Source organism: Oxyura jamaicensis, chromosome 1, assembly GCF_011077185.1.
Source record: "Oxyura jamaicensis isolate SHBP4307 breed ruddy duck chromosome 1, BPBGC_Ojam_1.0, whole genome shotgun sequence".
In the NCBI taxonomy this organism is placed as follows: Eukaryota; Metazoa; Chordata; class Aves; order Anseriformes; family Anatidae; genus Oxyura; species Oxyura jamaicensis.
Window position 1 is genome coordinate 125379597 of NC_048893.1, and position 15648 is coordinate 125395244.

Below are 15648 nucleotides of genomic sequence, written 5' to 3' on the forward strand. Positions count from 1 at the left end.
CCTTAATTATTCAGAGATTTAATATACTGAAGTATTATTAACATTCAGGACTCCATCTTAAAGTAATTAAAATGCAGGAAGACTTGGAGTGAAGGTCATTGAGAAAAACATCTACACAGGTGCATGAAGAAGGAGGCTGGCTGGAACATAGAAGCAAGACATTATAAAGAGGAAGACTAATGCTTGTTGACTCACAGGTCCAAAAACATCCTCAAAAAGCTTTGATTAAGGACACTTAAGATATCTACATGTTTTTATAAGGTGCATTTTATCTGAGTGCTTTGTAAACAAGTTTTCTGACACATCACAAGCACTTTGGGGCTAGTTTTCAGTATTGTGGTGTTTAGGTTATTTCATTTTATTTATTTAATTTACTTATTTATTTATTTTTGTAGAAATCCCTTCTTTTAACGCTCTTTGCATCGTGTTTAACCTTGAACAGTGTGTATCTACCATGCTGCCTTAAATATCTCAGACTCAAGGCTGTCTGACAGGGAACTGTGGTTGGTAGAGCTGGTTGACAACAAGGGTAAGATTTTAACAAAAAATGGCTTTGTTTGTTGTTGTTGGTGGTGGTGGTGTTTATTTGTTTGCTTGTTGGTTTGTTTATTTTCTTTATTTTTGTTGTTGTTGTTTTTTCACAGGTAAAATTAGGCAAGATATTGAACTCCTTTAGCTGAGGCATATGCAAATGGGTGGCCTTATCCAATGCTTCCTCCTTTGGGTGGTCCTCTGAGACACAAAGAAAAGTCCTCAGCCTGCACCCCCATTTCTGCAGTGGGTAACGCACAGGCCTTCTCAAATTTCCTCCAAATACTAAACTTTTCTTTACAGGAACTCCCCACCCCATGAAAAAATCTCAGACATTATTCTCCATCTCCTTGATGCTGTTAAATTGATGATGCTGAGCAGGGCAGATTCACACCAACACACAGACCTCTAAGGGCACGAATGCTGTGGATTTCAAGTTGATATCTTTTATCTTTTTTTTTTTTTTTTTTTTTTTTTTTTAAAGGAATTTAAAATGCAGTTTATTCAGGACTAGAATGCCATTTTATGGTCCTCTGGCTCTCATCAGCTGAACTGAACATTTGGATAAATGAGAAATGATCTTCTTGCAAGACTATTTTCCTGACATTAAAGCAATGTATTTTTTTTTCAGCTAAGAAAGCCAAAAAACATTAAGCACCTTATGAGCCAGAGAGAGTTAGTGTGCACATTTACCCCAACCTTGTATTACATGGTTTTGACATCTGAAAGAACGTCAAGGAAAATGATCAATATGCAAAAAGGCTATTAATGACAGTCCCACAAAATCTGCCATTGTTTTTCTCTACATTCAACCTGTTTCTGATTTAGAAAGTATTGAAGTAGATAAATCCTGAGTATATAAAGAAAAAAAACAGTCTTGTGATTAAGATATTTGACTTGCATTTCAATTTGAGTCTTGCTGCTGTCTTCTTGTGCCTCAACTTAATTTGCCTGTTTCTCATTTTTCCCTTCTGTAAAATGGGGAGAGTCATAACTCTAGCCTCTGTTTTGCCTTTTTGAACTGGATGTTTTCAAATCACAAGTATGAATTGGAGGCTGATAGGGAGCTTTTCCTCTGAAAAATACTATGGATCCTCAATAGCTGAAAAGTGAGGTTTTCTTGTTCAGCATTCCCTATCTTCACAGCTGTTGAAACTAATTTGTCTTTTTTTTTTTTTTTTTTTTTTTTTTGTTAATCAAATGTTTAAATTTTGTTATTCAAGGTCTTCGAGTGAATTGAACGTGAGCTTTAGGTTTAAGTGTCAAGCTCTGTGTTCATTGTGTGAGGCCAGGAGAGAAAAAACTTAGAGAAACCTCACAGGATTTGCTCAGGTTCCGGAGAAGCAGCTGATTTTTTTCAGGAGGCTGAAGATACCCAGGAAAGGTGAAGTGCAGCAACAGGAAATGCTATGAAGTATTGAAGGAAATTGTTAGGACTGGGGCTTGAAAAGGCAGAAACTAGTGTTGGTCTGAAGAAGGACCCAGCAGAGAAAGACTTCCTACTTCCCAAATTAACCCCATGGCACTCCTGAGAACGAGGCCTTTGCCCATGACACCATCAAGCAGCAGAGACAGGATACTGCCTTGATCCTCTCACAGGAGGGTTTCTAGGAGCCCAGGCAGTTTCTGAGTTATCGTGTGCCAGCAGAGCAGATCTATTCTGTGATGTTGAAAAGGCCTCCCTTGTGCAGTCTTTCCACTAAAGAAGAGTGCCAGGTATTCATAGCCTGTATTAATTTCTGTTGCAAGCACAACATAGCTAAAACCATGTAGTGAAATGGAACATGAAAGTGTATGTCACCTAGGTATGGGGGATCTAGGTGTGAAGGCCACTAAGTCTGTCATTAGGTGGGGTCCCCCGGGAAACATGCCTGCACTGGTGTGGGACTGTGCCCAGCCAGTTGAGCCTGCCTTTAGAAACATAGCACCTCTCTGTTCTTGCTTTTACAGACTTTTTATTGCAGCAGACAGCACAGCACACTAAGGAATCCACAATAATCTGATTTTTTTTTAAACCAAAAGTTACAAAGGAAAACTGCACCATCACCCCTGGTCTTTCTCTCTTGGAGCATCACAAGGACATAGCAGCTTCCTGATGTTTTGTCCGTATCTTCATGTGAACTGTACGTAGAAATGGACAGAAGGCACTGAATCAAGTACATGTCTAGGTACACAGTATGGATTTCATATTAGCATGTCAGTTATACAAACAGCACACAGCGCTCCTTTTCCTTCCCCTACTGCAGCACTGCCTCCAGAGGGATGGAGAATCAGCTGGAGCACACAAAGGGGCAAAAGAGAAGTGAAGCTGCTTATTCAAGGGCTCACAGCCATCTGGGCATGAAATATGTTCAGCTTAATAAATTCAAATTGGTACCCCATGCAGCAACCTGTCTTTGAGTGTATGTGGGAAAATACGGAGTGTTTTTCTATCAACACTGGCTTTGTGTACCATGAAGGCTCGGCCCACATGATGCTGACTGACACCACACAACAAATGCTGTGCAGTGACTTCCAACCTCAACCAAGCCAGGCATTTCCCACGGTGCTCCATCACTCTGCGAGGACACATCAGCTTGGACCTTGAAGCAGCACAGCTGGAAATTGCTGGGCTGGTGCCTCTAGCTTAGCCCAGCAGCACAGCACAGGACAGCTGCCGGTGATCACCAGCAGGCTCCACACAGCAGCAGTTCAAGTGGCTCCGTGCTGTGGTTGCCAGCACCCTCCTTACCAAGGTTACCGTGTTTGGTATTTGAAGTACTCACAGTTACTCCGTCTTCCATGCTCTGAAGTGTGGTATTAAAAAAAGCAAAACAAAATGCGTTCAAAAGAGGATCCAAAAATATTGCTTCTCAGCCAAGGACAATTTTGAGCATGCAGTCCCTGCGAAATGCTCACATTGGTTATTTTAGGGTTGTGTTTCTTTCTAAAATCCTTTACTCCTCCATACAAAAAAAGCCTTTTTGCTAGCAGCCTCTGTTGCCAATTCTGCTGCAAGCTGGAACACGACCTTTACAGAAGATAAACAGAAGTGAAACAAGAACTGCCAAGCAGTCCAGCAGCATTAATACCTCTCTATGAGATACATGTAACACTGATTTATGCAGTTGTAGATCAAACGGAGATGTACCCACACTTAGACTACTCAAGTGTAGCAATTACTTTCAGATCTCGAAATGGAGTTTTTCCTAAAGCCAAGCTGATATATCCTTTTCCTTGCTGTGAGGAAGCTTTGTTGAAGACAGCCAGGGTCATCTTGCAGAAAATGAGTGCTTTTAGCAAGCGAAGGTTGAGTTTAAAACTCTCACCCCTGCACACAGTGACTAATTTTCCACTTCGGAGGTGGCCTCACAACTGTATGAGGACTTTAGAAGTGTGCTAGCCATCAGTTTTATTAGTGCTATTGTATTTTATGAGAGCCCATTTTTTCCACACCTGAGTGGGCTTTTAAAAGTACACAGGCCAATGGAAGTCTCTTTTGTTACAAACAGTAGGCAACTTCACTAGGAGAGCATCAGCTTTGGCAATAAACAGTGTGGTTTCTTCGGGGTTCCTGGCAGCTAAAATATCCGTACTCTAATATAAACAGCTTAGGAGACTAATACTTCTCCTTTCTAACACAGAAGTGGAACATTGATTTCAGCAGGGAGTGTGACAAATTTCACAGTCTTTCCAGTTAATACATTTGTCTTATACTCCTGGTGTTCGCACCACAGGATAAACAGAGGCTTTAAATCAATTAGTGAATGTTTGTAAAGTTCCTTACAATCTAAAAAGCTAAGTGCAAGCTATTATTACCTTCTTGTTATAATTTTGCTATCATTAATCATTCTGCTTTTTAGGGGGAGGACAGCTGACAAACTCCTTAAAATTTCATTCATTTATATTAATCAGAACCTTTATGCAAACATTTCCCAGAGTGAATATATTAAATACTGCCAAAAGCTAATTGTTATATTATGCATATTATTACCCCTTTTGACCCAGCTGATTAACCAAGCTATGAGGTCTTCTGCATTATTTCTCCTGGGCAACAAAATGGATTGTGGAGTCAAGTTCTCTGGAAGCAATGCGTGCAGCACAGAGCTTTCCTGCATGCAAGGGCAACCCAACAAAAGGTATTTATTCACTCACAGCTCCCATCTGCTACCCAGGCTCAGCACAGAAGACTCTTGCTGCACTTTTTCTGTGCAGTGCTGTCTATGCTGTTTCATAGCAAGTCCAGTGTTGTCTTGACATCTTTCCCCACTTTTGGGGTGTTCCTCTTTTCCTCCTCATTTAAACGTCAGCCCAGAGCAAGCCATTGTCCTCTACCATGTTATTTCCTATGACACACATTCTGTGCGTGTTTTTGTGCAGGCCAATACCTGGTTTTCACTTAAGCAATTTTTCTTCCAGAATTTCTTACTTTAAGGAAAAGGCTCATGCAGATCCACATCAAAGCTCTGGGAATCCTCACCTCAGGTCAGTATTTACAAAGTGGGCTGGGGATGAACTTTGCAATAAATTTGTATTCAGAAAAATTGAACAGGCACAGCACAAGACTTGGCCAGGATATAGTAACTTTACATTGTATTTATCTGAATACCTATGCTCAGTCTGTCCTAGATGACTGGCTGTGAAAGGACTTCCATGAAAGAAATGGAACAGTGCCTTTTCTGTCGAAGCAGGATGTAAACAGGAGCTGAGGAAAAGGTGGGAGGAAGCGAGTCTGGCATGTGAAAAGAGTGGATGTTCTTGTCCTCTTCACAGGCTGCATCTGAAAGGCCGTGGCAAAAAAAGAGCTTCAATGACAACTTCAGCCTGCACAGCACTCAGGACAAAACCTGGTATCAATACATTATTGATTGTGATGGGGAAGAGGTAAGCTTCTTCCTCTCTCCACTTTTTCGAAATTGGAAGGAAGTCCTGCTGTTGCATGACTAGGGCAGAGGCACACCAGCTTCCGTGTGTCTGGCACTGGTTTTGACTTGGAATTATCAAATGGCGTGCAGGATATACTTGCAGCAATGTATGTCGTTCTTGAATATCTTCCCATCACCTCTCCCACCTCCACTTCTTCATACTCAAAATAATAACTTTATGACATACTCAGAATAATAACTTTATGAATCAGTTATTATATTACAATCCCCTAAAATCGTTTTGCCAGACTAGATTGATCTGTCTGTGTATTTCCCTTAGTCTCAGAAAATGTGAAGAGCTCTGAAAATACCTTTTGCTGTCTTTTTCTAGTTTCAGTTATGACATTCTCATTCTAGTGTCTCGTGACTGTACATGGTGCTAGTTGGTTACACAAAAGTATGGTATGTAATTTTTAAAGAAAGTAATATCTTTTGACCCCTACTTTCTTTTGGTATTGATGTAGGGCATAACTTTGAGAATTTTTAGCTCCTTTCTGGAAAGTCTTAATGGTATCCCAGTGACAGTGTACTGCCAAGTACAATACCGAAACACTAAATCTCTCCCTATGGAAATGGAAAAGGCTCTGCCAAAACAGGAACAGAGCATTTCCATGTCTTTGTCTTTTATGAACAGCCTGGGCTTTTTCTGGAGACAACTGATAGAAACCTCCTTTCACGAAAGCACTGACCACTGTTCTAGTATAATTGCAGGAGGATAGATTGTGTCTATATGCCTTTATAGCATGTACCAGGATGTTATCAAAATATTTAATGGGCAAATTAGATCTATAAATTTTGCTGGTAGATATCAAAATCTTCTGTCACTGCTGGAGAAGCAGGCATTGCTTGACATAATCATTGCAGTTTTCTCCTTTTCTTTGTGCTGTGTTAACCAATGGCAATAATTTTGGTAAAGAAGGTGGTTTTGAAAGCTGCTCTGAACAGAAAGCTAAGACAGCAACCAGTAATCTCCTTTGTAAATTTAGTCTGTATGTCAAAAACAGTGCCTGGAATTCAAACCTCTTGTGCTGGGATCTGGGAACTGGCCAGGTAAAGTCATGAATGATGATGAAACCAGTAAAATAACTTCACCCAGAGCACTGACCAACAGTGTCAGAAATGGGAACTAAGATTTTTAAATGACTGAGAAAATGGATGAAAAAAAAAAATGGAGCCTCAAAATAAAGTAGTAACAGTGAGCCATGTCACAGAGAAGGTGAACAGCTGCTTTCTGCATGTAGTGCAATAGTCACCTACAGGAGAAGTTTTTGTCTGTGTACATAGTAGTCTTATCATGTACCATCTTATTAATGAGAAAGGAATTTTGGCATTATGAGGTCTAATGAATTAAAGCCTTGCTGGGGTACATAGAGGAATGAGATTTACATTTGATGTGGACAGCGTTTGTTTTTTATTCATAAGGGTATATGACAGTCTGCTTTGTGACATGTTAATTTGTTAGAGCTGGAATGTGCTTTGACTAAGTGGAAAGAAAAGTTACTTTAATTCTTAAAGTGGGTAAGACATTTAATGAGACAAGTTCCTTTCTTCTGAAAATATTTGATATATGTGTAAGATAATGCTATCATGAGGTATATGCAAATGAAATTAAACGAAAACAGCACAGGACACTAAGTTTATTGCAAGATGATATACATCATCTCTAGCTAATTAATAAACGTGTAAATTAGACAAGCTGAGATAAAGAATGTGTCAATCACTTCTTGGAATGATTCCTCTAGATGATGTCATCATGGCTACCATTTATCTTGTTTCTACCACACAGAGGTTGTAATTATGGAGAAGCTTGTCTGTTTTGGTAAAGATGTCTTGGATCTTAGCAGTTAAGATAGCTATTCAAGATTTTGTTTGACTTTTTAAAGGAACAAATCTTATACAAGCTACAAACTTCATAAATTAGAAACTTCACTAAACAACAGGATCAAGGCATGACAACCCAGAAGATGAAGTAAATTTTGGAGGAAAAAAAAAAAAAAAAAAAAAAAGTAAAAAAAAGTATTGTTTACATCTGACTCATAAGTTAAATTCAGAGTTCATCATCTTGAGAAGGAAGTAGTAAGTACTTTCTATGGGAGAAAAAGGCAATCCTTCAAAATAATGCTTCCTGTTTATCAGATTCAACTCCATCCTGCTTAGACCGAGGGAGACATCTACATCTGAGTGTCAGTCTCAGAACAAGAACAGCTTTGTACAGTAACATACTGAAAAGGAAATAGGGGTACCTGGCAATATCACTAACCCATCCCCATGAACAGAACTGACCATCTCCTCACCCACCTGAATAGTCTCATATGGACACTAAGGTGTAAGGGTTCGAGGTGTAGAGTTTGGGCCCTGGGCGGGTAGGCTCCCTGAGTAGCTTTTCCTGGCTAGAAGACACCAGACTGACTTGCAGAAGCCCATCACAACCAACTAAATGCAAACAGAGCCATATGCAAAGTCTCAGCAGTGAGTTTTTTTACCAGGATCCTCTTCATGACAGCTTTTCCCAAGGAACAACCTAGTTGAGTCACACGTTTATGGACCCTGCTAGTTCAGGATCTTCTGCTCTGTGTCTTGCCTTACAATCGCTGCTGTGGGACATGTTCTGAGTGTTGAAACACCATAGCGAGGATGTTGCACTTAGGCTGCAAGAGGCTCCAGACCATGCTGCTCTTGCCTGCTATCAGCCCCTGCTTACAGCTGAAGCAGTAGCACAGCAATGGGACAGCCTTGATGCATGTGAAAAATGGAGCAAGGCACATTTGACTGTCTCTCCTGTCTCTGGACTGATAGCTTGTTTAATCAAATGACATGGAGAAGATTCTGAAAGCTGGAGTCTGTGCTTGCTGAATTTCCCTTCTTGCCTTACTTCATATAATCTGGCACTTCCCAGTTCTGATCTCACCTACTTTTTTTCAGAGGCCAAATATATTTATTAATAGTGCACTATCTTGGATAAAAATAATAACTCCTAAACTCTGTAGTGTGAGAAAGAGTTGGAGAGAGGACTACGTGTACCTGGGAGTATAAAGAGAAACAGGAAAGCTGGAGGCACTCCATTGTGGAGCACTGGTAACAATCTACATTTCTACACTTCTGCCAACTCCTGCCAACACAGAATGACTAGATCTGTGTTTATCCTGTGGGGGCTTATAATTAGATTTGAGGAGCATGGGCTGCCTGCACTTGCCCAAGGAATAGATATGAACAGGGCTGAGCACACCAGCCTCCACCATGCATGGAAGTCTCTTGGTGACACTTGTGTGAGGCAGACACCTCCCCTAGTGCATCATATAATCAGCCTTGAAACATATAATTTAACTCCTATTCAGTCATTGAAAATCAATTTTCTCTCAGTTAAGGCATGTTCAGTTAGGGGTAGGCTGAAGCGGGTAGTCCATTTGCTAATCTGTCATGCTCTGTTAGGACTACGAGAGGGTAGGAAGAGGTACAGGTGATTCCACTAGATCTGTAGGACATCTGCAGCTCTGCATAGATTAGCAGCCCTGTGGCTTGTTGGACATTTGTCAGACAGGTGCTGCTGGAGTGAAAGGCAAGGACCCCTGCACTTTTAACAGCACTTTTCATCTCCTTATGTTGTTTCCCTCTCCAAAAAGCAACGTTTGCAGCAGACCTGAAGGAAAGTCTCTTTTTCATTCCTCTCCTGCAAGAAAGCATGCCGTTGTTTCCCTGGCTTCCTGACTTCCACAAATTTCAATGACTTTGCAATTACGCTTTTACAAAGCATGCTCGTTTGGTAAGAGCAAACCACCGTGAAACTGCCATGGCTTGGTGGCCCTCTCCTGGCCACAGGGTGCCATGCACGTGGCCTGAAACAACCCTGCTGCAGCACAGCCCCAGACTGCCGGCTGTGCACTATGCCTTCGTGCCAGCTTGCTGGCAGTAGGCAGCAGCTACGAGTACGCATGCAAAATAAAGCAAGGAGCTGAATATATTTCTTTTGGATTCAAGAGGGCACCTTCATGTTTTATGCGCCAGCATTTTGCAAAGCAACATGTTAAACACAGCCCAAACCCCTCCATCAACTGCAACATGAGGCACCCCTTGACATAAATAAATGTTTAACAGTATGTTGATCATTAAAGGTAGGATCCATCTCACCTGACTGTATCCCTTCAGGTCTTCTGGCACCTACTCTAGGTTAGTGTCCTTTTGGTCTAAAAATCTTTCAGGTTGAGATTATTTTTTTTCTAAGCATGCCTGTTCCTCTCCACCACAGAGGTGAGTGACCAGTGCCATCCACCAAGAAGTTGCCAGATTGTTTTCCTCATTCCTCATGAGAGCCTGGTTCTCCTTTTATTTTCTTTACGGTGCAAAACAGCTTCTCCAGTGAGGTCCATCACATTGCCTTGGTGTGGAAAATGGTGTAGACAAAATCAGAAGTGGGGACTAAACCTCTTTAAGGGTCAAAGTGAATTTTGCCAATTTGGAATTCTTTTCTTCCACCCCCTTTCTCCTCCACACTTCTTCCCCTTTTCTCTGAGTGAAAAACAATGCAGGGGTTGTGACCCTCCTCTTTTGTCTGGCAACATGGCACATTCTTCTTCTCCTGTCTATAAATATTTAAAACTAATGTATTTGAAATACAGTACACTGACAACATGCCTTTCATAAAGACTGATGACTCACACAGCAGGAAAAAGAAATGAAAATACCCATTAATCATACAGCACTGATGGAGTCTGCAGGTGACAAAAAAACCTGTTTAGTGCTAAAAAAATGTAAAGTGATAGGTCACTGTTACAGTATGATCTGAATGGTCTAAGGTGTATGATTTTATAACACTGTATCATATTCTGCAGGTAATAGCATAGGAGTTCCTACTGCATCAAGGTCTCTGTCCTAAGAAGCTGTGACTCCTTTCTGAAGCTTTTTTTATCCATCTGGACTTGAATACCCAGTGTCACCAATGTCAAAAGCAACAGCATGGCCCCAGGAGTGACAACCCCCCCATCAACAAGGAGAGACCTCCACCCCTCTCTTTGGCATGCATAACTCCACAACCTGTTCTGCTGTCTGTGGCTTTCCAGGGTACCAAAATAATTAAAAAATAAAAAATAAATTCAAAGCAGGTGTCAAAGGTGAGCAAAAAGAAAAATCTGAGATATGGAAAATGTGCTTTCCTTGGAAAGCTCACACAGCTTGTGCAACAGAGAGCTAAGGGTTTGAACAAAATTTCTAAGAACCCAAATGAGAATAAAACTTAGTTAAACAGCTCTCGAATCTGTAGGTTATAACGAGCTACCAGGACTGGGAGCAGATGTAAAGAACTTTCTTCCAAAAATAAAAAGATAAATGACATGCCTGGAAGAAAAGAAGGAGGTATAAAGGTATGCAGTAACATCCAACAGTGAAACTGTTAAAGGCGTGTAGATACCTAAAAGCAAGAAGTAGCCTTTTCCGAGTGTTTCAGAAGTGTGTGTGATGCCAAACTCTCATTAATTTGTCTCTGCAAATCTGACACTTGAAGTCAGCAATGTAGTATAAATTGATAGCTGGTCTAACCCTTTGTTCACCTGGAAAGGCTAGCATGGAAAGAGCTCCTAAGAAGCTGAACAAATCACTCTTACTTGCAGCAGCACGATTGCTTCTTAAAGATCAAGCTCACTGTATGAAAAGACTGGCAGCGTAAATAGCCTAGGCCTGTCCCTGACTGGGAGCCAGCCCCTAGCCCAGGTTTAGATAAAGATGGATGTGCTGCCCAGGACAGGCAGCTGGGGACAGTCCGGGTAGCTGGCAGCACCTGGCTACCTGCTGCCACCTCTGTCTCCTTGATACTACTTCATATTTACCTATGAAGACAGGAGAGCTTCATTTAACCTTTGAGTCGATGAGAGCTTCATAATATTTACTGTTTTTTCTGCGTTAACTTTCTCCGGACTTAATCAGTCTCACATAGGCAGAGCTATCCCACCATCGACTTCTGTAGATTTTTGCTGCCAGAGGAGAAGGCAATTTGTACACTCCATGATTAAAGCCCTGAACTCTTAATTCAAAGAGAGACCTGGAGTTGCTTCCTAGACTGTCTTGCTTTTCTACTTCTCCCATCACCTGTCCAGTAACACAGATCTCTGTTTCTCTCTGGGACAAAACATGAAGAGAGCTGTCAAGCACTGAAAAATAAGAAGTCTTTGGATTGTGAGAATAAAGAAAAGCTGCCAAAACATGCATTACCCTGCCTGTAATCAAAGGGCTTCTGATCTACAGATCCATAAAGAAAGACAAAAAATAGTATTTTAGCAGCCAGGATGCTATAGACATTATAAAATCACATTTTGGTGTAGTGACAATGTAATCACATTTTAGTTGAAATAAAATTTCACTTTGACAAGAAAAATCAATATTTTGTTTAATTGTCAAAAATGCTCCTAATATTTATGCTTTTCACTTTTTCAGTACTCTAAATGATTCTGTCAATTTGGCTGGAATGTGCAAATAATTTCAGCTGATTCTCAGATGACTCCCCCGGGCGGGGCGCCCCCCCCCCCACACACACACACACAGTGCTATGCTTTCTTTTTCTCTTTAAAGCAGGGAGTGGAATTGTTCTTCCTTGCAAGACCTCATTCCCTGTACCTTTATGGGCACAAAGCACTGTGCACAGTCCTTTAGAGAGGCAGACGGGGCTAATGCTTCCTCTAGCTTAAGAAAGAGACAGTTGAATACCAATTAGCTGCTAGGACATCCTTCCCCTGTCACTCTCGCTTTTTATGATCCGTTGGGATGTACACAAATCTAGGTGTCAGGGAGAAAATATCTTTCCTTTTTCTCCGTAAGCCACCGTGTTTCTTATAGACATGTGCCATATCCTGCCCCTGTATTTTTAGAATATAGAGAGCATTAGTTGGCTATTTCTAGCTCCAAATTACTGGATTAGACAGAGTGAGGGTTCAACTCAGTATAACCTCACTGCACAGTCTTTAGCAATGGCCTTGGCAAGTCATGCATGGCCCTATGACTACTACAGAACAGCACTGCAGTTCTTTTCTTTCCAAGTAACATGCATAGACCTTCAATTTCCCAAAGAGTCTGATTCCCACTTGGAATTGTACATCACTGCTAAACTGCTCCTCAGGAGGGTCTGTCGCCCTGCTGTCGAAAACCACCCCAGCCATGGAGACCTGCTTGTGGCCAGGCACAGGCCCAGGACCCTGGCAGACCTTCCCTCCTGCAGAACAGTCAAAGTGAGGGTGACAAGGCACCTCTCTCTGACAGCCCTGGACCTTGCCTACCCACTTTGTCTTTTTTTTTTTTTTTTTTTTTTTTTTTTTTGGTGGGGGGAGTTGTGAAGAGAGCACATGAGGCTCATTTTCTTTTCTGGAACTGGAGATATTCTTGTTCATTCTGCTTGAATTCTGAAGGGTTGTTCCCAATGATTTAGTGGGTCATCAGTTGGGTCCAAGCCTTACATTTTTGCATCAGTAGCCTGATCCGGGGGAATGTTTTCTCTTATACTTGGGTAAAGATGCTTCATTCTTCACATCACCTGAGATGATCTGTAGGGCTGGGCAGGGTGCATGTGTTATGTTAGAGAATCTGGAGCAGAAGAGCCCTGGTTCATATCCATGATGTTGGGTGAGTCCCATAGCATGTTCCTCTTGAGCTCTGTTGCTGACTGGACACTACTTTTTCTTCTGACCTCAATGGCAGGCTCCAAAGTGCAGTTATTTGTGAGGACCAATGGAGGAAATAAGTTCTGAAGGAAGTATACCTGTCTGTATGGTCACAGCGGTGATGGTGTGCGTTCAGTAGCAGAGGTAGCTAGTGTGCAGGGAGGATAATGTGCTGTTTAATTTCATGTGTGTATCTGTAATACTCATTAGACAAGAACTTCATAAGAAAGCTGTTAGATTTTCATCTAATAGCAGCAACTGTATCAATTGTATCCATTAAAAGAAGAGCACTATCAACATTATGGAAGGTGTAACAACACAAAAGTTTTTTTACCTTACAGAACTCCTCAATAAAGACCCAGTAAAGCCATTCAGACACCCGCTGAAGCTATTTCTACTGTCAGGGTACAGATCAGTGAAATAAAATGCATTGTTAAAACATCAGTTTTAGGATGACAATATTTTCATGGAAGATGCTTAGAGCAGAATTGTTTTTCTATCATCTGACATCCTTGAATATCAGCTTTGGGTCCTATCTGCATTATCAAAGTTGAAATCACCCACAGGGGATGCATGGCCCAGAACAGGGAAAAAAAGTATTTTTTTTTTTCTCTTTGCAAGGCTCCTTAGATTAATGGATCTGCCTTAAAATAGCCTTAAGACACACAAAACAGCATCCCAGTTGATGGTGAGTGGTACATTTGGTCTTAACTACCTGTAAATAATTTAACTGCTGGAAAGTTTGGAGATGTTGAGTAGGCCTAAGGCACTTAATTATCTAACAAGATTCCTAGGGTACTCAAATAGCGTTTTCTGTCTCCTTACAACAGAAGTACTTTTTTTTTTTTTTTTTTTTTTTTTTTTTTTTCCCTGTTTTAGCAAACATCTCAACAAAAAATAAGCTGGAAGTTAAAGATTGGTTAATGGTCCCTTGACATGATCATACTGAAGTGAAGAAGAGTAAAACCAGCGTCATTTTTGTACATTAAAAAAAAAGGTATTTCAACCTAAAAGTTAATATTTTAAAGAAAACACAATGAAGGCCATGAAGTGTTCTGCATCTCAGTGGATGGAAATTACTGAGTTTTGTTCAACCTCCATTTCTGTTTATTGTGTTGATTCTAAAATTGTATTTCCTATTACTAAAAGGAAAAGGAGGTGCTGTAAATCAAATTAACAAGTAGCTTTTCCAGAGCTGTCAATGCAGCACTTACTGGACTAATTCACACATACAGGCTGTGGGAGAATGCCTTTAACCAGGCATGCTAAGGTTTATGACTTTCACTCCACTTATTAGTTGATATTCTTTACTGTGGCTGGTTATGAGTACTTAGAAAGTGCTTTTTATCAAAGGTCCGTGAGTCAGTTAAATAAATTTTGAGAAGGAAAGCCATTTTTTTTTTTTTTTTTTTTTTTTTTTTGGTAGTGTACTGAAGAAATCCAAGACTGCTTTTCAAAAGTGATGGGCAAACCAGAAGGCTTTGAGCTTCCAGCTTCCAGGCTGTTGTAATGCTGGCTGTCAGGGATGGTGTCTATTTATTGCCCTCTGTTGGTATCATCCCTAAATTTGATGTTTCAAAGCTGACTTGTCTACCATTTGTCTCATCAATTATTTGCCATTCCCTGTCAGTGAAAATGATATTTTAGAGGAAATAAAGATTTGCAGATTGGTACTGGTAGGATGAAATGTCATGTGCTTAGTTGTCCAGAAATGACGATGTTCATAAATGAACTGCTGGGGAACTGCATTTCTTAGGCTATTTCTTTAATGGGGTCTTCATACATGAGAAAGAATATGAAAACCTTCTCCACAGAAAGAGACCCTCAAGAAAGGGAATAACACTTAGAGGAAACTGAAGAAAATATTGCTGATTTTTTTTTATTTTTTATTTTTTTCATAGGAAGCTCGAGGCAGTAAAACTGAAGTCAAGCTTTGCTATTTAAGTATTCTTCGCTTCACTAAATCATGAAAAGAATGTTTTAGATAAGAAAATAGAATAATTTTGCAAATAGACTGAAAATTTAACATTCCACTCATCATTTTCACAGATAATGTCTCTGTTCTTTTTTACTTCATATAACAAATGATTAAGCACGTTTGATGAGAAACTGTATCATTTTCTCTTAACAAATAATGTACTCAGTCGTGGTAACCTCTGTCAATAGACCTGGTGCTACTCAGTTGCTGATAATAAAACCAGGTTCATTTGTGGGGTCTTTCTATTCCTAAAACAAGAAGCACCAGCTTAAATAATGATGACCTCTGGGAAGTCTCAGGCTGTGTGATCTAGCTGGGTCTCCTTTGGTTTATGATCTAATAATTCAGCTGCACAGCTGAATTCTCCTTTCCTTCTTCATCGTTTTTTTTTTTGTTGTTGTTTTTTTTTTTTTTTTTTTTTTTCTTCTTGGTCTTTTCCTCCTTACTCAGCTCCGATCTTCTTCTTATCCTTGCCACTTCTCCACATTGTATGTCCACAGTTAAGTCTAAAAGGACTAAAAGGAAATTTTACATCTAAACTTTTTCACTAAATAAAACTACCTGTACACCACCACCTGAAAGGAAAGAAAACCAACTC

At 40.4% G+C, this 15648-nt stretch overlaps 1 long non-coding RNA gene across 1 annotated transcript in view; it reads right to left on the reverse strand.

The window, feature by feature from the left end:
• Nucleotides 1-1683: 1683 nt before the first annotated feature.
• LOC118167030 overlaps nt 1684-15648 on the reverse strand; it is a 25793-nt gene continuing 11828 nt past the window's right edge. The window contains exons 2-3 of the long non-coding RNA XR_004750904.1: nt 4131-4138; nt 1684-1695 (exon numbers count right to left, since the gene is read on the reverse strand). This is a non-coding gene — a long non-coding RNA (uncharacterized LOC118167030). The remainder of the gene's footprint in view (nt 1696-4130; nt 4139-15648) is intronic.